Raw genomic sequence first — 22,537 nt, 5'->3', positions numbered from 1 at the left:
TCGATGCTGACTTCAAGGTCATGGTTATGATTTTTTTTTTTTTTTTATCTTAGACTATACTAATTTAGACTTGTTATAATTGAGTTTCTATATCATAATTTAGACTTATCTCATAATTATGACTTAGTATCTCAGAATTTTGACTGGCATAATTTACATTTTGTCACAATTAGGAGTTATCATCTTATAATTTACACTTGAGTAATAATAATATTGACTTTTTAATATAATAACTATGACTCAATATCTTTGACAGACAGAATTTTAACTGACATAATTAGGCTTTTTGTCATAATGAGTGTATTACATAATTTGTACAAATTGTCTTAACTTTGACCTTTTCTTATAATTATGATTTAGTATCTCAGAATTTTGATTGACATAATTTAGATATCTCATAAATATGACTTATCTCAGAATTTTGACCTACATCTACATTTTTTATTTTTTTTTTTAATATTTTTATTTTTTTTTTTGACTTTTTATCTTATAATTATGAGCTTCTTTCAAAATTTAGATTTTTATCTCATAATTATGACTTAATATCTCAGAATTTTGACAGAATTATAAGTGACATACTTTAGACTTTTTGTAAACTTTTGAGTTTATTTCAGAATTTAGACTTTTCTTCTCATAATCATGACAGTGTCTCAACTTTGCCTTTTTATCCTATAATCATGATTTAATATCTTAGAATTTTGACTGACATCATTTAGACTTTTCATAATTATGAGTTTTCATAACTGTTGTCATAATTTTTATTTATTATGAGTTTTCATAACTGCTGTCATTTTTTATGATTTTTTTATTATTATTTGTTTTCATAACTGCTGTCATAATTTAGATTTTTTATCTTATGATTTAGTATCTATTAATTATGACTGATTTTATTTTAATTATGACAGTATCTCAGAATTTTGAATGGCATAATTTAGACTTTTTATCTCATAATTATGAGTTTTTATTTAAACTCTCTCAATTTTGACTGACAATTTAGACTTAGTGATAATTCTGTTTTTTTAAATAACAATAGACATTTTATAATTTAGACATTTTATCTCATAATAATGGACGCAATTTAGAGATTTAGTTTTTTTACCTAATTTTTTTTAGACTTTTAATGTCATAATTTGAGATGATTCTTGATCTCATAATTGTGAACTCAACTTTTTGACAGTTTTGACATTTTGCAAATTTCTGCATTTTATGTCATAATTTAGACTTTTCATCTCATAAATATGATTTACTATGGCATAATTTTTACTTTTCAACTCATAATTATACTTATTATCTTATGACTTCTGTCATAATGATTTACCAAAGCATTACTTTTTTTTTATTTTTTACTTTTCAACTCATAATGCTGTTTTTTTTCTTATGTGGCAGAAATAACTTCCATGTAAAATAAAATGAGCAAATTTATGTCATGTTAATTACAGTCTCCATATAAGACTTAAAACTGTCCACCCCACTTGTCACTTAATCACAAGAAGGAATAGATAGGCTATGTATTTAAAAATATTATAAAGAGAAATCCTCCTCCGGCAACACAAATCTGCACTTTCTTTAAATTATAATCCAGAATTACTGTATCTTTATTAGTTTTCCCTGTACTGGCAACAGAAAGGAAACTTTCCCACCTGGAAACAGGGACTAGGAATGTTGGCCTCTGTTTTCCACCATCTGTTTTGCCTGGTCCACAGGCAAAGATTTTAAGTTGCACAGCAAAGACTCTTTTGTTTTTTTTGTAATAGTTTTTTCTAGGAGAGGTCTGTGTGTATGTGTTTTTAATAGTTGTTTAGATTAGAACCCTAACAAATATACAATTCAATGTAACACAAATATACAATTCAATGGTATACAGAGTCTATAGCTTAAAAATAAACTATCACTGTAACTCCATGGCAGGAAGTATCAATCTACACTCCAGATGAAGTATAGAGCAGACTGTATGCTGTATATGTGAACACTCTAACATGTTTAGTCCACTGCCAGTGGGCGATTACAAGATTTTGATTGATGTCTACACCGAGCACAGTGCCATATGCTGTTTTCCTTGCTGAGGGAAAATACATTTGTAGGTTTTTTCTGGGGTAATATCTGGTAAATCTTTGTTTCTATAGCCATGGAAAAGAACCAGTTTCATAAAGGCTAATGTGTTAGCATGTTGATTAATAGGGTTCATGGTTTTATATTGATAACTGCAATTATCATATTTTATGTCAGTTGTTAAAAAACACTTATAGCTAGTCTAAATGTCCAAAGTTTGCTTAATATAGCCTTAGAACAGCCGGGGATTGTTCAACTGGTATGAATCCACTCTGGGTCAATTGACACGCTTTTATATGTCAGCACAGTCTGAAGATGATCTATCCGTTTCTACCATAGTGTTGCAATTAGGATGTTTAATTAAATCAAAATTAATTAGCGTTTTCTACCTTAGTTCCACAAGCCAGTTTCATTTAGCCTAGTCCACAAGTTTTTCATTTTTGGAAATAATTCAGGGGGTTTATTCCTCGTACCCATAGGTGCGCTGTTAGTTCTAAGTCAGTGAAGTGACAATGGACCATACAAAGTTTGGTGTAAAGCTAAAAACCGTTACAGAGATAATTACTATACAGTTTGGTCTTTCCAGCAAATTCGTCCAGGTGCTAAACGAAAACCGTTTTTGCACACGATTCAATATATAGTTGCCAGCTTAATCTGTATCCCGAGTCAAATTTGAAAAGAGACTGGCCAGGGTTAGAAGTATGTGTCAACATAATCAAAAAATTTTTGGGAAGGTCCGCAAATATGGTAAAATTGGTATTGGTGTACTCGTCATGATCCAAGAAATCTATCAACATCTTCCGGTTAAATGGCTAAGCAAAATTTATTATCATTTTTCTAAACAAAATCATAACAAACCAAAACAAAACTTTTTGAGTAGCTTCAGGCAAACAAAATTTTTGTAATTATTTCCGTAACGATACGATAATGCGTTCCAAAAATACAGACACACATAATTCAATGGCGACACCTTAAAATGGCCGAACGGAAAATTGGATATCTTTTTCGACTTGGACATGACCCACCGTATTTTGATGGACCAGTTTTGTAATTTTTGGCCAAACCATTCAGAGTTTATAAGCAAAAACATCCGGTTTTCAATAAACTGACACAGTGTTGCTGCGTCACGAAAATAAAAATCAAGTCGTGCTTGTTATAACACACACACGTTTTGGTCTCAATAACCCCAACCGTAAAAAAGTATAGCCTCACAAAGGTTTTGCGTGCTATTCGTATAATGTTTTCACTGGACGAGAACTGTTGGACGAAATCAATATGAATTTGTTTTTCCAGATTGGTCTGAAATAGACTTGAGAATTTGCATTGCTTTCACGTCTGGACGAGTGAAAAAGAGGTTTTTGCACATTGAAAATAGCGCAGAGCTGATTTTTGAATTTATGGGTTCATTGACTTGGGCCCAGCCAAGTGGAAAAACTGAATGAATTGTTGTGGCGTACGGTTCAAAATTATTAGATAAAGATATTGCAGTTGGACAAAGTGGTGGCGGCTCGAGAGTTTGGATTAGAGACTCCAAATTTTGCATGGTTAATGTTTGACAATGCCTCTAAATGTGCCAAATTATACAACCGCAAAGCGTTTCGATGGGTTGCCATAGAACTTGCGGCGGAGGAAAAAATCACGCTACTATACAATAAGGTGCTAACCTTCGGGGCTTGGCCCCTAATGCATTTTGCACACAGAAAAGTCATAATCCTTAGATGCTGTGAAATGTTTTTTTTCATCAATGATTAATTTTAATAATTAATTAATTATTATATTCTTTATTGTCATTGAATTTCATTGTTTTGGTAATTTAGGGAAATTTCAGATTTCTATGATGTTAATTGTGATGCTGAATACTTTTTGAGTGTTTTGGGTGATGTGGGTAGCAATGCCCCTACGTGACACTTTCCCTTAAGTTCGACGGTGAAACGGATACACCAGACATGTATTCTCTCATTCTCAGTGGCCGCTTACCAAAGCGAATGAGTGATTCTCACACACACAAAAAAAGGAGCCTGGAAGTGATCCATCAGCACCAGGCCATCTGCACTATGGGTCCATATGCGACTCAGACCTGTCTGTCTAGACTCCTTGAGATTTATGGGAAGTAGGCGCTTGTATCAAAGATTACTCATGGGAACACAGACCCTAGAACACACCGTATAACTGGTTTGCAGTGCAGCTGTTCAGACCAGATCACTGTTGACATCCATTTTATTCTGCAGCACATGAATGTACTTGACTAGAATGAAAAGTTGCACATGGACATGGTTTAGATTTCTTTTGTTTTTATGCTAGCATCAAATAGAACGACTTGTTGACATCTTAAATGTTCAGAACAGTGTACTTCTCACATTGTTTTAGCAGTATGCAGCATATATACTGTGGAAAGTACAGTATGCAACATTTTTGCATGTATGATATAGTGCAAAATGTGCTGTATATACACCCAGAGCACACTGCAGAATACTCTATAACAAAATGCAATATTTAACTGATGAACCATCAACTACAATTGTTACCTTTTATCTCGACACATTACTTGATCAAACTGCCAAAAGTTAATACATTTTAGCTTTTGCAGGATCACTGAGATTTTATTTATAATTTGAAATTTTTGTATTTTTATATTTTCCTTTTCCATTTTCAATTTAGTTGAAGTTTGACTTTTTTGTGTTTTTGTAATTTTAGTAGTTTTTTAATGTCAATATATTGTATTTTTTATTAATTTTAATTTTAGTCATTTATTTTAGTACATAAAGTTAAACTAAATTAAAATGAGAAACTTTGTATATATATTTTTATTTTCAATTTAAAAAGTAGTAGTGAGTAATGCAATACTTTTTAGAGAGTAATTAGTACAGTAATCTAATTACACTGTAGATGATGCAATTAATAGTTAACTAATTACCTTTTTAGAGTAACTTACCCAACACTATATGTAGTACTCTAAATTATAAGTCTAATATATTAGTAAAAATACTATAAAATATAACACTGCATGACACATTCATTCTCATTTTCTAAACTTCATGGTTTCTCTTTATTTTTCACACGCTGACAATGATAGTGTGAAATGAATCGACCATTATCACATCAATGGCAGATTGGTCTTCCAAAAAAAAACAACAACAACAACAACAAAAAAACTAAAATTTCACACTCATACAATGTTCTTTTGCTTTTTCTTAAACAAAGCCCTGAGGCCGTGGGTTGGTCTCACTCCAGCTGTCCTGACAGACCCAGACACCTTCCATTCTCTCTTTCTCTCCGTTCCCATCATTCCTTTCACACCATCACAGGAGGAACCGCACATAGCAGAGGCACCATAAACCCCCGTCAGCCGCTGACCTCCGACAATTTATGCCCTTTCATTTCAGCTGGATGGAGAAGGGGGCTTGACTCTATCCTCAGGTCTTAAACCTCAAACGCTCACCTGATGCACTTCCATAAAGCTGCAGATAAAACTGCCAGGGTGAAAAAAAAAAGACCATCTGGTTTTTAACATGAACTTCAGAACATTCAAATGAATTACAGTAATTCATACTCAATACATTCTGCATTATCATACAGAGTGATGATTTGTAAACCACAAAAAGACCCCACTTGCGTTTAATAGTGTGGTAGAAGTCAATACACTGTGTACTGTCATTTATAGGGCCACTTGAGTGTCATCAGAAAATTCTCTACCTTCCACTTTCAAAAAATATAGCAATGATAAAGGCTTCTCTCCGAAATCAGGCAACTACTTTTTAAAACCTTATAATAAACTGATTTGAAACGCTCTACATAGATAAAACTCAACAATGCAAACCAAAATGAGAGTTCTGTGTCTATAATATTGATTTCTCAAGTGAAAAGTCATCTAGTCTGAATCAGGAGAGAAATATGCACTGATCAAGCACTGCTTACAAGCCAAAACAGTTGTTGGATTTTAATGTGATGGACAACAGGAAATTGACTTTTTCACTGTATGAAGCATTATTATTGATTATTGACACATATTTTGGCCAGAAGTTGATACTTTTGGCTTCACAAGATGTTAACTGATGGACTGGAGTGGATTACTTGTGGATTATTGTGACGTTTCAATCAGCTATTTGGACTCTCATTCTGACGGCACCCATTCACTGCAGAGCATCCATTGGTGAGCAAGTGATGGAATGCTAAATTTCTCAGAATCTGGTCCCATGAGGAAACAAACTCTACATCACTCTACATCTTGAATGGTCTGAGGGTGAGTGCATTTTCAGCTATTTTTCATTTTTTGGTGAACTATTCCTTTAAGACTCTTTCTTACCCATTTAATTGTCTGTTGGGCAAAAATCACCAAGCAAACCTCTCATCAACAGACCACACAATTTGAAGAATCACTCATATCCGTAACAAACAGTGGAGGACGAGTTGTACACTACAGTTTAAAAAAAAAAAAAATTAGTAAGTATGAGGCCGAGCTATAATAATAATGATTTGCTAAAGCAAGAGCCACACATGAAATAGTAATGGTCTGTTTATGCACCTGAACCTCAGAAACCACAATGCCTGGAGTCTTTCCCTTAAATACACACAGAGCAGCTGCTTCCCACAGATCATTCTCTCCTTTCCACAGGACGATGTCATTTTCACGATGTTCACTCATGTCACACAGACATGCACAGACTGACAGATGGATACGTGCCTTTTGCCAGGTGATATCAAAGCCTTTCATCAGTCTTTCAGAGTCTCTCACATGAACACATACAGTATGTACACTCACTGCATGAAGATGATGCCTTGATATCTCATACAGTATATACTTTCACAACCCATTTAATCTCTGTATGTGCACTGTACAGTACACATATACAGCACATATTCATTGTTGAAATATTCAATAGGACCAGCAATATATATTCAGATTTGCTTAAATAAACTTAAACAAATTTCGATATGAACTCAAAAAGTTCTTATTACATTTCCAAAACTAAAAACCAATTGATGCATGCTATCCGCATTCATATAACAGTCAACTCATTTGGGTCTCATTTTAATTTCTTTTTATAATTTCTTAGAAGTAATATAAGAAATTTCTAAAACAAAATTGATACCCCAATAAAAGAGAACTCTGAGAAATAACTTTTTTCGGTCCCACTTTATATTAAGTGGCCTTAACTACTATGTACTTACATTTAAAGTAATCATTTGGTACAATGCACTTATTGTGTACATACAGAACATGCTTTTATATTGTACTTATATAAAAAAAATACCTGCATGTAATTCCATCTGTAATTAATTTATGTAATTACATTTATAATTACACTACTGACCCATCCCTTACACCTTAACCCACCCTTAATCCTAACCATACAACCAAAACTGTCCCTAACCTTACCCATATCCCAACTCAATAGCAGCAAAAGTGTTTTGCAATATAATATGAACACAATAAGTACATTGTACTTATTTTTGATGTAAGTACATAGTAGTTAAGGCCACTTAATATAAAGTGGGACCCTTTTTTCTCTGGGTTCCAAAAAGAATCTTATCTCTTTAATGTCTCAATTGTTTCTCCAACAGAGCAATGGGATTAAATGGAGAGCAAATGGAGTCTGCTGCTTTTCCTATAGTTTCAGAAGAGATCATAAGACCTCAGACTTGTCAAGAAGTTTGCAAGTCTGCAATCAAAAGTCAATATGGTTATCTAAACTCATTATGAGAAACATTTGAGACAAAGTTGATTCTTCAAACAACTGTAACTCAGCTGAATCTCCTCAACAGAACCTCTGAGAAAGAACATTTTCTTCTGGGTTCCAGTTCATTAGGAAGAAAATAAAAATGAAATCTCTTTAATGACTCAGCTGTCTCTCCATGATGAGCAAAAGGAATCTACTGAGAAATGTGTGACCCTGGACCACAAAAAAAAAAAAAAAAAAAAAAAAAAATTGTCTTAAGTGTAATTTTTTTTCGAAACTGAGAATTATACATCATCTGAAAGCTGAATAAATACATTTTCTATTGATGTATAGTTTGTTAGGATAGGGCAATATTTGGCTGAGATACAACTATTTAAAGATCTGAAATTTGAGTTTTAATATCCTAATGATTTTTGGCATAAAAGAAAAATCGATAATTTTGACCTTTACAATGTACTTTTGTCTATTGCTACAAATATACCTATGCAACTTAAGACTGGTTTTGTGCTTCAGGGTCACATATAACCAATTCATTTTACATGCATCTCCTGTAGTTTCAGAGGAGATCTTAAAGTCAGACTGTGCTCAGACCTGCCAAGAAATCAAAGTCTGCAATCTCAAAATAGATCTCAGTAGTAGAAACATCCAAGATAAAGTTGATATCAAAAGTAGCATAATTAAGAACTTAACCTCCTGAGCTATGAAAGAAATATCTCTAAGCAATAGAAATTCTCCTATGGGTCAACAGAAGAGTGAATGCAAGTCCAAAAAAAAAAAGAAGCATTGCATCCATAAGAAGAAAAAGAGTAAAAATTAGAAATCAGAGGAAGTGGATGAATATACCTGTGACAATGAATGGAGCTTCCAGTGCCTCCCTGCAGCCGAGCAGATCAGGTGCAGAAGACTCGAATCAAACAACAGCAACGAGATGAGGATGTCCTGTGCTCCAGACCCCCAGCTTCTGTCTGTCTCCGTCTCTCCACGTGCTGGAAGATCTGAGAGCGTCTGTGATGTATTCCACACACCCGTCCGCCCGCCGAGCCTCTGGGCTGAAGTGTGCGAGAAGGAGAGAGAGAGAGGATAAAAACACTACACCTCTTTAGTATGAGAGACTTCAGTCAGAGCACTGTGAATTACAAGGACTGCCCTTAAATAGCCTTTCCAGGAACTCATACACTTTCTCTCTCTCTCTCTCTCTCTCTCTCTCTCTCTCTCTCTCTCTCTCTCTCTCTCTCTCTCTCTCTCTCTCTCTCTCTCTCTCTCTCTCACTCTCCTCCTGTTCATCCCTCCTACTGCTTTGAGGTGTTGAGATGCCTACACACTTAGCATATATTACGCATACTCACTTCTCCCTGGAGTGAGAACATACGCATATACATACAAGTTAAAGAGAGTTTCTACAGAGACATAAGATCAAAGAGAATATTGAATAATCCTTCAATTTTAATCTGAGTGTGCTATGAAGATATGCACAGAAACACAAAGAGGATTAACTAAAACACGGAAACAGCACTCTTAAAAATAAAGGTGCTTTAAAAGGTTCTTCACAGCAATGCCATAGAAGAACCATTTTTGGTTTTACAAAGAACCATTCAGTCTAAGTTTCTTTAAAGAACCATCTCTTTCTTGCGTTTTTATAATCTAAAGAACCTTCTTTCACCACAAAGAAGCTTTTGTGAAACAGAAAGGTTCTTCAGATGTTAAAGGTTCTTTATGGAACCATTTAGACAAAAAGGTTCTTATATGGCATCGCATAGCACCTTTATTTTTAAGAGTGTGTAAGAAAGAACACCTGGATATGGGAGTCACACACAAGCAGCACAACTGTTTTAGAGCAGCAAATCAGCAAATCTAAATGATTTCTGAAGGATCATGTGTCACTGAAGACTGGAGTAATGATGCTAAAAATTCAGCTTTGAATCACAGGAATAAATTATATTTTAAATATATTCAAACAGAAAACTGTCATTTTAAATTGTAATAATAATTCACAACATTACTGTTTTACTTGATTATTATTATTATTATTATTATTATTATTATTATTATTATTATTATTATTATTTATTTTTATTATTATTATTATTATTATTATTGTGAAATAAATGCAGCCTTGGTGAATAAAAAAAAAAAAAAACATTTCTAACTCAACATCAGAAATACTGATTACAGAAGTAAAAATGTTTGCAAATAAAAATACAAAAATCAGTAAAAATATTAATTTAAATAAATTGTGACTGAAATCTTTTGTAACATTATAAACGTCTTTACTATTTCAAACAAATGCTGTTCTTTTGAAGTTTATTCATCAAAGAAACCATGTTCAGAGTTTCCACAAAAAATATGCAGCATATTTTGGTTGTGCTTTCAACATTGATAATACTAGGAAATGTTTCTTGCAAATCAGCATATTAAAATGATTTCTGAAAGATCATGTGACACTGAACTGGAGTTATGATGCTGAAAAGTCAGCTTTGCATCACATGAATTAATTATATTTTAATATACACGTACATTAAATTAAAATATATTCAAATAGAAAACAGTTATTTAATTTTTTTAATAAAATATTTTTGTTGTTGTTGCTATTTTAGATCAGATAAATGCAGCTGTGGTGAGCAGAAAAAAATGTTCTTTTAAAATCATTTTAAAATATCTTACCAACCCCCAACTTTTGAACAATAGTGTATTTATGACCTGTATGATCTACTGATTTCCTATGATGTTCCTAAAATCAATATGATCCTACATTTTTTTTTCTTACTGAACATTCTGTTTCTTTAAAAATCTTTGTACATGCAAACTTTAAAATCAAATAATAGAATGTCATTATTTTTAACTCCAACTTGGCCAGATATGTTTCAATTGATGCCTGTGCATGACAAAACATTTCTTTCCCATCATAGCAGATACTGAGACGCATGAAGATGCAAACCAGATCTTGGGACCAGAAGCCAGGGATATTTTCCGAGCTCAGTTACAGCTAGATGCACATAACAGATGCAGAAACACAAAGAGCATTAAGAAGTTGTGTTGAAAATGGTTTTATCGACTATGCCAACACTTTCACTTCCAGTTCTAACAGGTTGGAAAATGACTGAGAGAGACATTTTACAGATAATTTACTCGCATTTTCAGTTTGTTTACTATTTATCTGAACAGATGCCACTGCACATGACATTATAACTGACATGTAACATCAACAACCATTACTTTCTGGTCAATCAGCCACCTGTTTGCAATTATCACATCAACTGCTCTCCATTTCACCATTGCTTAAGTGACAATCATGCCAAAGCATAATAATCTACAGTGCTGTTTCTTTAGAAAGTGTGCTGAACTCATACATGTAGTTTGCAATCTCTCCTCATTTGCAGATGCCCAGAGGGTTCAGCGTCGTAAAGAGTTTTGTACCAGATATTTATATCTATATGGTTCATTTGCATGCTAACTGCATTCAAGACTCAATCTAAATGCAAGCTGATTTTATGATGTGTTAATCCCAGTCAAAACCATATGGCATCCCAGTGCATGAAGAGTTTTGCTAAAAAAATATGGCACTTTATTTTCCACAAGTAGGACATGAAACTCAACTTTAAACACAGCCTGGCATAAAATTAATAAAAACATTTTGCAAATAAATAAAATAAAATAAAATAAAATAAAATAAAATAAAATAAAATAAAATAAAATAAAATAAAATAAAATAAAATAAAGTAATTAATTCTACATCATCTGATGTAGTATTAATGCAGGCTAGTGTAATGGGCCTTTTCGTATTAATTTCCAAACTTTGGAAAAATAAACTGCAAAATATAAAATTACCTGAATAATCACCATTTTGGGGTGTATTGACTGACAAATGTGTTAAAACTAGCTACATTTCATGGAACATTAATTTCTTTGACCAAAAGTGACGGTAGTTTTGTGGAAAATGTCAAATACTTGTGAGACGGATCACTGGTCAGCATGAGTCAATAATTATTTATTTATTATTTTTTTCCATGATACAGGCCCTTGTTAAGTTAAGTCACGAAGGCCTGTGTAGAAACGTGCACAGGGTGAGATGGATTGGTTCTGTTTCAGCTTGTTATCATTGTTTGCCAATTACGTCACATTGTTTCACCAAATAAAATCAAAATCACCCACAACTGCATTACCTTACTTTTCCAAAAAGGATCTGGAATGGTGTTGTTAAAAAAAACAAGAAGTAAAGCTGAAATAAAACAAACATTAGAAGAAAAACATAAAAAAGCTAAATATTATGTTGTAAATAAAACAAATATTATTGTAGTATTTTTTTTTTTACAAGAAAATACTATTTCAGTCTTTCTAATTCAAAATGTGTTACTTGCTCTTTTTTGTCATTAATTGTGAAATTTAAAACTTGTTTCTATACTTTTTTTTCATTGTTTCTATACTATTTGTTTTAATTGGTAGTTAAAACTAAAATAATGCTAAATTAATTAATCAAATAAAAATAATAATAAAAAAAAATAATAATTAATCTAAATCTAAATATTAATATATATTACATATTAATAAACAGCAACATTTAAAATAACAGTAGTGACTATAATCACACAGACTTCACCACAAACATTATAAAGTTCATTCTACAAACACGTCTGATTAATATCAGTATCAAAATTAAGACTAACTTGGGTTTCTCTCTCATTTCTCTCATTAATCCATGAACATAATCAACTTATCAGTTCCTAACCTTTCAAAGCTGGAGCACTTGAACATCTGGAAGTGACATCATCGTTGCCAAAGAAGCTAAAATAAATATGGAAATTCTCCAATGAGCCAGTCACGGGAAAACCAATCCAATACAACATGTGTTATGTATACAAAACCACAAATATCTGCTGAGGTCAACATGAAGAAGAAAGTCAACAACATTTGTCTTAATAAAGCACATTTCAGTGCATGCTATTATAAAACATTTCATCAAACGTAACAACATGCTCCTTTTTCATTAGGGAAACACATCACATTACAGAAATAAAAACACAAAAGCTTAATCTGAAATGCAAGAAGTTATGCCTATTAGCTGCAGTCTAAATATTTATCAGAGTGAGAACATTAGAAAAGTAATGTGTGTTCAGTAAACACCTGTTGAGCCCATCTGGACACAAATGACACACGGTTTCCAATAATCACCATGACCTGAGAAGTTCCGGTTAAACATGGCGGGTCATTGATCGGTTAGATGAGAGATCGGAAATTAAGCTCAATGAAATGTGCTTCACTTATGTAGCCTGTAACCTGACGACAGAAAGCAGCCTGTTCAAACTTGTGGCACACAAGACTATAAGCATTTGTAATGCAACTGTAATGGGAGAAAATTAAATGTGCCACCAAGGCTGTATTTATTTGCTAATAAATATATATATATATAATGACATAATATTATCATTTAAAATAAGTGTTTTCTATCTGAATATATTGTAAAATGTCATTTATTCCTGTGATCAAAGCTGATTACTTCAGTATCACATGCTCTTTCAAAAATCATTCTATCTATATATCTATCCATCCATCCATCCATTCATCCATCCATCCATCTAACATTAATTTCCCAAGGAATCATCAGCCGAAAATGAAAGTCATTTGAGAGGCTGAGCAAATAATTACATTTGGATGGAGGATTCTGAAAAATATGCATTCAATGCACTGATGCGTGAATCATTCACAATAAGACCTGAAACGTGTAATAAGAATAGTTGTGATTCCATGTTGAATTTAAGTTACTCTTTTTTTAAACTCAACTGCTCAGGTGAAGTTCACAATAGAACATACTGTAGATTCTTCGCAAACCTGATTTCAAAGATAAATACAATGCAATACGTGTATCATTTGTTTTAACAAATTTAAACAAGGCTTTTTAAGTTGCAGAGATATAAGTCTGTATGTCTTTCAACAGTGTAACCAAAAAGTTTATGATGGAGAATGATGTAAATGTTACCACATACTTGTATACCAAGATTCAAGAATCAAGAATCCAGTGTGAAATAGCTTATTTTGCAATTAAAAGCACATAAAATGTGTCTGTTGATTACAATGAAGTCCTAAGTGAGACAAAGAGTCAATGCTATAGACTGCTAGAGATTTTACAAACGTCACTCCTCAGACATACAGCAGATCTGTCACGCTCAACATAAACATGAACAAATATGGGATTTCAGCCACGATACCTTCCAATGGAGGGAGACAAATCTAAACACCCCCTCTGATGCTCGCTGGCCTGAGATGCAGGACTGAGTCAGTGAACCAGGCTTGAAAACACCCAGATCCACAATTGTTGTCTGCATATTTGAGAAACATTTTAAACTACCAAGTGTGTGTGATTGTCATGAGCAGATGGTTTCAAGCCCACTGGAAAGAAAAATCGTCCATTAGATCTCCTAAACATATTGAGTTTTTCCTTCCTCGACAGCAAAGTGCCTCATTCATGAAAGAGGAGCAGAATGAATTTGTGTAAATCGCTCATAAAACTGTTCATGTGTAAACTGTTGCATTCGATTCAACATGAGAAACAATTTATGTGTTTTCGGTTTACATAGAAATTAGTTCTGCTTGTTTCTTACGAATAACTCACAAAGTCTTTTGATTATCCGTCTTTCTTAAAAGGAAAATACCCAGTTATCTCACACAATTATAGTTTCAGAAAATATCTCAAAAATGTCTCAAACCGTGCTCAGATTTGCCAAGACACAAAGTCAGCAATCAAAACCATCGATCTCAATATGAACTCAATTTCTCGTCAGATTCTTCAGAAAGCAATTAATCTGAGCTGTTGATTTTTATAAATCTATACTCATATTATACATCAATTATTGACAGTGAGACAATGAGACTATGTTGATTCTTTAATATGAAAACTTCATTACATCTTCTGGAGCTATGAAGAACAACACCTGAGCACCATTTCGCTAAAAATTATAAACTAAAATAAAATAAATCACGACTGAGATTTTTTGAATATTTAAATTAATTCTCTCTTGCATCTCAGATGTTTCACCTAAAAACAGACACAAACGAGTCAAAAGTTGACATACAGTAAGAGTATAAAGCTGAGGTGAAGGTGGGGTCATTCCTTTAGACTTTGATGAGAAATATATACTGACTTTTTAGGCTGGTATCAAACCTGAGCACAGTTTGAGGCATTGTGAGATTATTTTTAAATGGACATTTTTAAAACCGTCCATTTGCCATTTGCTCTCCATCTGATCTCATTGCAGTCTAAGAGTAACAACTGAGATATTAAATGAATGCCTGCTTTTTTTCAATGGGTGATTGGGATGTGTGACACAAAGTGTGTCGTGTATCATATGTGACCCTGGAGCACAAAAGCAGTCTTAAGTCGCAGGGGTGTATTTGTAGCAATAGCCAAAAATACATTGCATGGGTACAAAACTAGTCATAAGTAGCACATGCAAATTTGTAGTAACTGCAAATCAGTTCCATGAAGATATTTTGTAAATTTCCTTCAGTACATATATCAAAACTTAATTTTTGATTAGTAATATGCATCGCTAAGAACTTTATTTTGACAACTTTAAAGGCGATTTTCAAAATATTTAGATTTTTTTTGCACCCTCAGATTCCAGATTTTCAAATAACTGTATCTCGGTCAAGTCCTATCATAACAAACCATACATCAGAGGAAAGCTTATTTATTCAGCTTTCAGATGATGTATAAATCAACAAATTATGACTGGTTTTGTGGTCCAGGGTCACATATGAATTGCACGCCTTGCTTTGTTGATACATCACAAAAACGCAAAAATACATACAATATGACTTATTTATGATGTTTTTATGTGTTTTCTCCATGGAGAGACTGGTTTGAAAGGAGGGTATGGAGAGAAGACACCAGACAGTGATAAATTATACAAGGTCAAAGCAAGGTTACTCAGCCTTGACTGCTGAAAAATTGAATCAGGACAATTGAGCAAGAGTCCACTGAGCTCTTCACACATTGCAAAAACATGAGCGTGACTGGAAAGATTCATGAAAGCCATATGTATTTCACAGGGATGTGATTTTGGATGGATGAATCACGGATGCACTTTGACAGAAGTCAAACTAAATAACCCATCCTTCCCTGGAAAACTCATTACTCAGAAGATTATAAATAAATAAATAAATACATTTGGTTAAAGATGTGGATAGTTAGACAAGAATCACCTATTTCTTGATTAAATAAATGCAGCCTTGATGAGCATAAGAGACTTCTTTCAAAAACATTAAAAAAAAAATCTTACTGACCCCAAACTTCTGAATAGTAGTGTACATAGCAAATGACTAAACACTATAGCAATATCTCTACCGTTTGACACATTCCTATCGTTGTATGGTATATAACGTCATAGCTCTCATCCCTGTGGTCCAGTATTTCTAAGTGGCGGTCCTAAATCAGCCATCGTGTGCTGGACCACCATCACATCAGCAGGAGCACCACCCAAGATGTTCCTGAAAATAGCTTCTGGTTCAACGTACTGGATCTAGCAAAAACCACATAAACAAGATAAACAGTAACTCTGTTATGATTACAAATGCTTTAGAAATGTTTTAGGTAAGGTAGCGCTGGCCAGTTCTTGCCAAAAACTGTATGAATACAGCCTGTTTTAGTTTTTCTTTGCATATATTGTGAATTTTTTTGTTATAATTATGAATATAACACACTATAACAAACATACTGCAACACATTCCACAGTAGCATGCAAGTTTATACATAGCAAATTGCAAATGTTAACAAGTGGATAAATTGATAGTGTATTTTAATATAATTGAGAAACTATTTTTTAATAATATTTTGAAAACTGTTTTTATTTAAATTTTAGTTTTATTCATTTTGAAATATTAATTTAAGCAATTTTGTTCTGTATTCTTCCTCATTAGCTTTATCAGTCTTTTTATTTGTGATTATTTCAGTTTTAGTTTAGTACATCGTATTATATATATATATATATAAATATATATATATACGTATATATGTATATATATATATATATATATATATATATATATATATATATATATATATATACATATATATATATAATATTATTATATATATATATATATATATATATATATATATATATATATATATATATATATATATATACATATATATATATATATATATATATATATATATATATATATAAAATGTTAATTTACTAATTTTAGTAATTTTGTTCCTTATTTTATTCATTTATTACTTTCCCTCCCCAAAATATGTCCATACTGTTTTTATTCATGGTTATTTCAGTTTGTTATGTTAGTACATCAAGTTAAACTTAATGAAAACAGGATTCTTTCAAATATTTCCCTTACAGTTTCTTTAAGTTACAAAAGTGTAATAACCATGAAAGACAGTGATTACAGATACAATTTCTTGTGAAAATACAGATAAATAATGCCACAGCTGTCAATTACATCAATGATAAGATAAAAAAAATAATGTTACAATTCCCACAGATGATGTTCAGGTGGTGAATGCATATACATGTCACTTAGTTTTTAAGGAAATGTACAAAATATTTAAATCAAGCTGTAAACAGATTACCCTGGAATCTGAGAAATTATCCCACTATTGTATAAACCTCTTTGTGTTTTTACAAAAAAAAAAACAGCTGCCACTAACCTGGGTTCTGTGTGCAATATGCATGTAAATTACTCACCAAAATGGTAGTGATTTATACAATAAAGTATTTCAACAGCAGTTTTAATCCATATCAACCTCCTATCCAAATGGAAAGGACAACGCAAAGAAAAACTATCACCAAATCCATTGCTGATTGATATATGGTTATGTATTTCAGTAATGTCCATACTAAACCTTCTTCCAGCCTTTTAAATATTGTGTTGACTTCTTTTTTGGGGTCATTTAATGATACTAGCAGGAAAACAGATGTGAGATGTTTCCGATTGTGGAATGTCCGAGCCAAACAGCCAAACACTCAATGGCTGCATTTAAAAAAAAAATTTGGCTGCAGATCTGAGTCATTATATGGATGCTTGGTATTCGATGGAAATGAACGGCTAGTTCTCGGACATCTCTTCTAAAGACAGCGTTGAAGTTTCTTGAAGGCGTTAAGGTCAGATTGCATAACTGAGAGTGACTTATTTTTTCCACCTAAATATCCCCGGTTCCCGAAAGGCCCCTGATGAGCTGCGTACACTATTATTATTGTCATAGATACTGCTGTGCTGCCAATACTCCTTTTCGTCATAAAAGGATATAATACTCAGTCATCTGAAGCATCTGGTTTACGTACTACAGTAAGAGGGCTATTCATTCAGTGTCATTCCCACATGACAGCGGGCTTAGAGATTTGTCTGTCATGCTACCCTAAATGGAACTAGCAGTGGCCCGTGGAGTAAAGCGAACACTGGTGCTTCCAAATACAAGCAGCCAACAATCCACTCATTTAAAATACATTTAAATACATACAAAAATGACTTAAGGGTTTTCTTTGGAACAGTGGGCATAAATATGCCTCAATATAACAGAAAAAAAAAATATCATGAGTAATCACACCTGTGTCTGCAAACATAAAGTAAAATAAAATAAAGTCAGGGAAGTGGCCAGTACTTACAGTCAGTACTTTTGACACAGGGATGCAGGAAGACTGGCAATGAGATGCAGCATTCCCTCATTATGGTTATATAAGAGTTCCCCTTTGAGAACTCACGCTGCGTCTGAAAACGCTTTGGGAATGAGAATGCCCCCATACCGACAAATGCCTGTCTAGTGTGAAATCATGGCAAGCACAGCTAAGACAGATGCACCTGAGAGTCTGGAGTGGTACCATACTTCTCCTCGCCTCACAGAATGATAGAGACATGTACCAATGGGTTTCACCTCCAATGACTGACCACCCAAAGGGACGTGGTAAGCACTTATGGCCGCCACAACACTCTAAAGGTGGAGGGGTTCAAATCTGCAGTGAATCGTTCCTGCAGGAACTCCAGAACTGAACCAACCGTGCAGTTAACTGGGACCATCTGAAGCTTTCCACACCTTGAAGTAAAGACAGTCCACTGGAGTACAGTTTCCTTATGGAGGGAGCTCTGGACTGGAGTATGGTCTCAACAACCTCAGTTGAGAGTCCGAAAGCTACTAGTTGTGCCCCCTCAGGGGCCACAACATTTCCACAATTCCGGACAGGGTTGAAAAGATGGTACCCCCGTCTGGGAGAAGACATATAATGGGATATGATTTCACATGTGATTCAGAGCGTGGGCACACAGGGGCGTTCCCAAAGTGTTTTCCGATGGGGAACCATGACTTTTAGTGACTTTTACTTCTTACTTTACACACACACACACACACACACACATGAACACACATGCTTGAGATCTGGATCCAGGGTGTGGGTGGGTTATACCTGGGGTTTTAATTATTATTATTATTATTTTTATGTTAATCATACGCATCACCTGCATGTATTGTCTCTTTAAAATAAATAAATATTTTATCAAAAAAATAAAAAATAAAATAAACACACATGCTTGTATCCTCTGCTTGTATAATAGAAGAAATAGGTAATAAATTATTAATAAATAAGTAATAAATTATTAAATAGCCAGTTCAAGTCAGTTCTCTCTCCCTTTTCATAAGCGATGTATGTAAGGCCAGTTATGTTTACAGCAGTTTACAGCATAACCTATGATACAATTTTTTTTTTATCAGATAATTTGCATACAGTGCCATGGCTACTGCACCATGTTTTGTCTTTCCATTACCTCTTTGTTAATTCAGTCTATGGCAATGAGATAACTAAACAACAAAGCATGCATTGTGACTGTATCTCAACAGCAATAGTCTTAATAACTCATAGTAACATCACTTTGTTTAGCCATTTGTAATTTGTCCAGACTTAAACACACACACACACACACACACACACACACACACACACACACACACACACACACATATATATATATATATATTTAGATTCAATAAATTATAAATTAGCAACTAAAAAAAAGTTGCATATGTGCAGCATTTGTATATAGAGCTAATCACTAAACACATCAATAACATTGACAATCACCAAACATTCATCTTTAAATTCATAATTTGGATGAGCTCTTAACATCAATATAGAATAACTGGTGAATCACTGGTGTTTTTTCAATATAGAAACACTGGTGACAAAATAGCAAAATACTGTATCATCATTTACTCTTTCTGAAATGCATTCTGGGAAATCACAAACACTTAACAATACTGAAACCATATCTTTCAGTATTCATATGACTCTGTTAGGCTAGTTGGGTCTATGTGTTTTTAAAAAGATTCATAGTCATTCACATGTCAGCATTTCTGATTCGTGTGATTTTTTTTATGTAATTGCTTTTTTTGGACATGCTGGAAAAGGGCGGGTTTGATTGTAGCACATCCAGAAGCAAAGCAAAACAGAGCTTTCTCTTGCCAGCAGTAAGTCTCCAGAAACAGAGTGAGATTAATAGAGCAGCAAAACGATTCATTCCTACCAACCTGCCAAACTCATCCTGGAGAAAACATTCAGCTGCACATTTGAATCATTTTGCATATGCATCCTAGAAGTCCTGTGGTTGTTTCCATGACTGCAATTTCATAACGATTCAAATGGCCTCCTAGCCTTAAGATCAAACTTCTTCAAAGAGATTTACATCTTCTGTCAATGTAAATTACATCAGTGCATTACCATGGAAAAAATACAGCCATTAGACCAGGGTTAAAGGAATAGTTATTTCCCCAAAAATGAAAAATACATTTACATTTACATTTACATTTAATCATTTAGCAGACGCTTTTATCCAAAGCAATCAGATCAACGAGAACAACAACGGTATACAAGTGCTATGACAAGTCTCAGTTAGTCTAGTACAGAACACGTAGCCAGGGTTTTTTTTTTTTTTTTTTTTGGGAATATGATAGAAAAGAAAAAAGGTAAGTACTAGTATTAGTTGGTTAAGTGCAGGCGAAAAAGATGAGTTTTAGATGTTTTTTGAAAAGGAGTAGAGACTCAGCTGTTCGAATTGAGATCAGGAGGTCATTCCACCAGCTGGGAGCAGTCCAGGAAAAAGTCCGTGAGAGTGATTTTGAAAATAGCTGACAATTTACTCACCCTCAGTCTATTTAAGATGTAGATGAGTTTGTTTCTTCATCAGAACAGATTTGGAGAAATGTACATCACTTGCTCACCAGTGAATGGGTGCCGTTAGAATGAGAGTCTAAACAGCTGATAAAAAAGAGTCCATAATCTCCTTCCTCGAGTGAAAAAGTCCATCCCCTATTGTCCTCTTACATCAAAATCCACCAATATATTTGTTTTGAACAGTTTTGAAAGGTGCTTGGTGTTTGCATATTTCTCTCTTGATTCAGACGAGACTTTTGCACTGGAGAAATCAATATTATGTATTATGGACAAGCCGGAAGCAACGGTTTGAATTTATAAATGTCTTGATGGATTTGTTTCATCCAAACATGCACCTTTTGGCTTCTCATGACTTTAACTGCTGGACTGGAGTGGTGTGGATTACTTGTGGATGATTGTTATTTTTTTATCAGCTGTTTGGACTCTCATTCTGATGGCACCCATTCACTGCAGATCATCCGTTGGTGAGCAAGTGATGCAATGCTACATTTCTCTAAATCTGATGAAGAAACAAACTCATCTACATCTTGGATAGACTGATGCCAAGTACATTTTAAGCAATGTTTAGAAGATTTCTAGTTATTTTGAAAACTAGTTTTTAATTATGAAATTTGATTTTTAATTCTGTTTTAGTGATTTTTACCTGTCATATCATTCTAAAAATTTGATTTAGTTTGTATTATTTCAAATGATTATGAAAAAAAAAAGAAAAAAAAAATCTTTAGTATTTTTACGTGTCCATCAAATGGTTTCAATTCACTCGGGAGATTAAATAAATCATACTACATTGATTGAAAATAAAAACATTTAATATTTTCCAAATTTGATTGAGATCTCTAAAAAAGGCTTTAGGTTTGCTGTCAATATGTTCATTTTATGCATACCCGGAAATAATCAAACGTACAGTATATGAGCTAGAAACACACTTTGTTTTAAATACTAAAGATATCACAGTAGAAGTGAAACTCTGTGTGGGTAAAATACATTTAATCTCTGTCAAATTGATTATGGGATAAGTAAACTCTGAAGCTTTGTGTCCCTGTTTGATTCATCTCCCTATAAGACAAACAACTCTGAAAACGCAACATATTTGGCTGGGCTTGTGCTGTTTATCAGACAAAAGACATCGGTTTGTATTTAGATTAGACTGTCATTTGTATACCTCTTCAATGAGGAATGTCTTGACAGAAAACACTGCACTGATGTCAGCATAAATATTTATGGAAACAGAACAGTGATCCAAGCGCTGATGTATGAAATGAAATGAAAGAAAACAGCACTAACCCTCCCATCATGTTCAAAGCATTTTGTTTTGAACTGTTTTTCTGCTTAGTTGATAGGTAAAAGGCCACAGCTACTTATATAGTCAACAAGAAATCAAAATTCACCCCATTTTCCACATATCATTTTGAACAAATCAGTTTTTTGCTGACAAAATCCACCCTAAAGTCTCTGTGATATTCTGTTCTCTACAGTATATGCCTCAAGCCCCTTATTTAATGATTATTTGTTCAAGTAAAGTGAATTGCTGGTCTGTTCACTAAAGTAACATCACACTCTCCTCAATAAGACAAGTGATTTGAGTCATCATTAATGTCTGGAGCACAAATGGTGTAGGAAAGTTAAACACAGTTTAATACT

General features: G+C 33.4%; 1 protein-coding gene across 1 annotated transcript in view; it reads right to left on the bottom strand.

Annotated features, from left to right (window-relative positions):
• tnca (tenascin Ca) overlaps positions 1 to 8,867 on the bottom strand; it is a 60,358-nt gene extending 51,491 nt beyond the window's left edge. Inside the window, exon 1 of the mRNA XM_042723210.1 lies at positions 8,571 to 8,867. The gene's annotated coding sequence lies outside the window, so the exon portion shown is untranslated. The remainder of the gene's footprint in view (positions 1 to 8,570) is intronic.
• Between the last annotated feature and the right edge of the window lie 13,670 nt (positions 8,868 to 22,537).

The sequence above is a fragment of the Cyprinus carpio genome, chromosome B5 (genome assembly GCF_018340385.1).
Source record: "Cyprinus carpio isolate SPL01 chromosome B5, ASM1834038v1, whole genome shotgun sequence".
Classification (NCBI taxonomy): domain Eukaryota; kingdom Metazoa; phylum Chordata; class Actinopteri; order Cypriniformes; family Cyprinidae; genus Cyprinus; species Cyprinus carpio.
The sequence above is the reverse complement of the archived record's forward strand: the minus strand, read 5'-3'. Positions and strand labels throughout refer to the sequence as shown.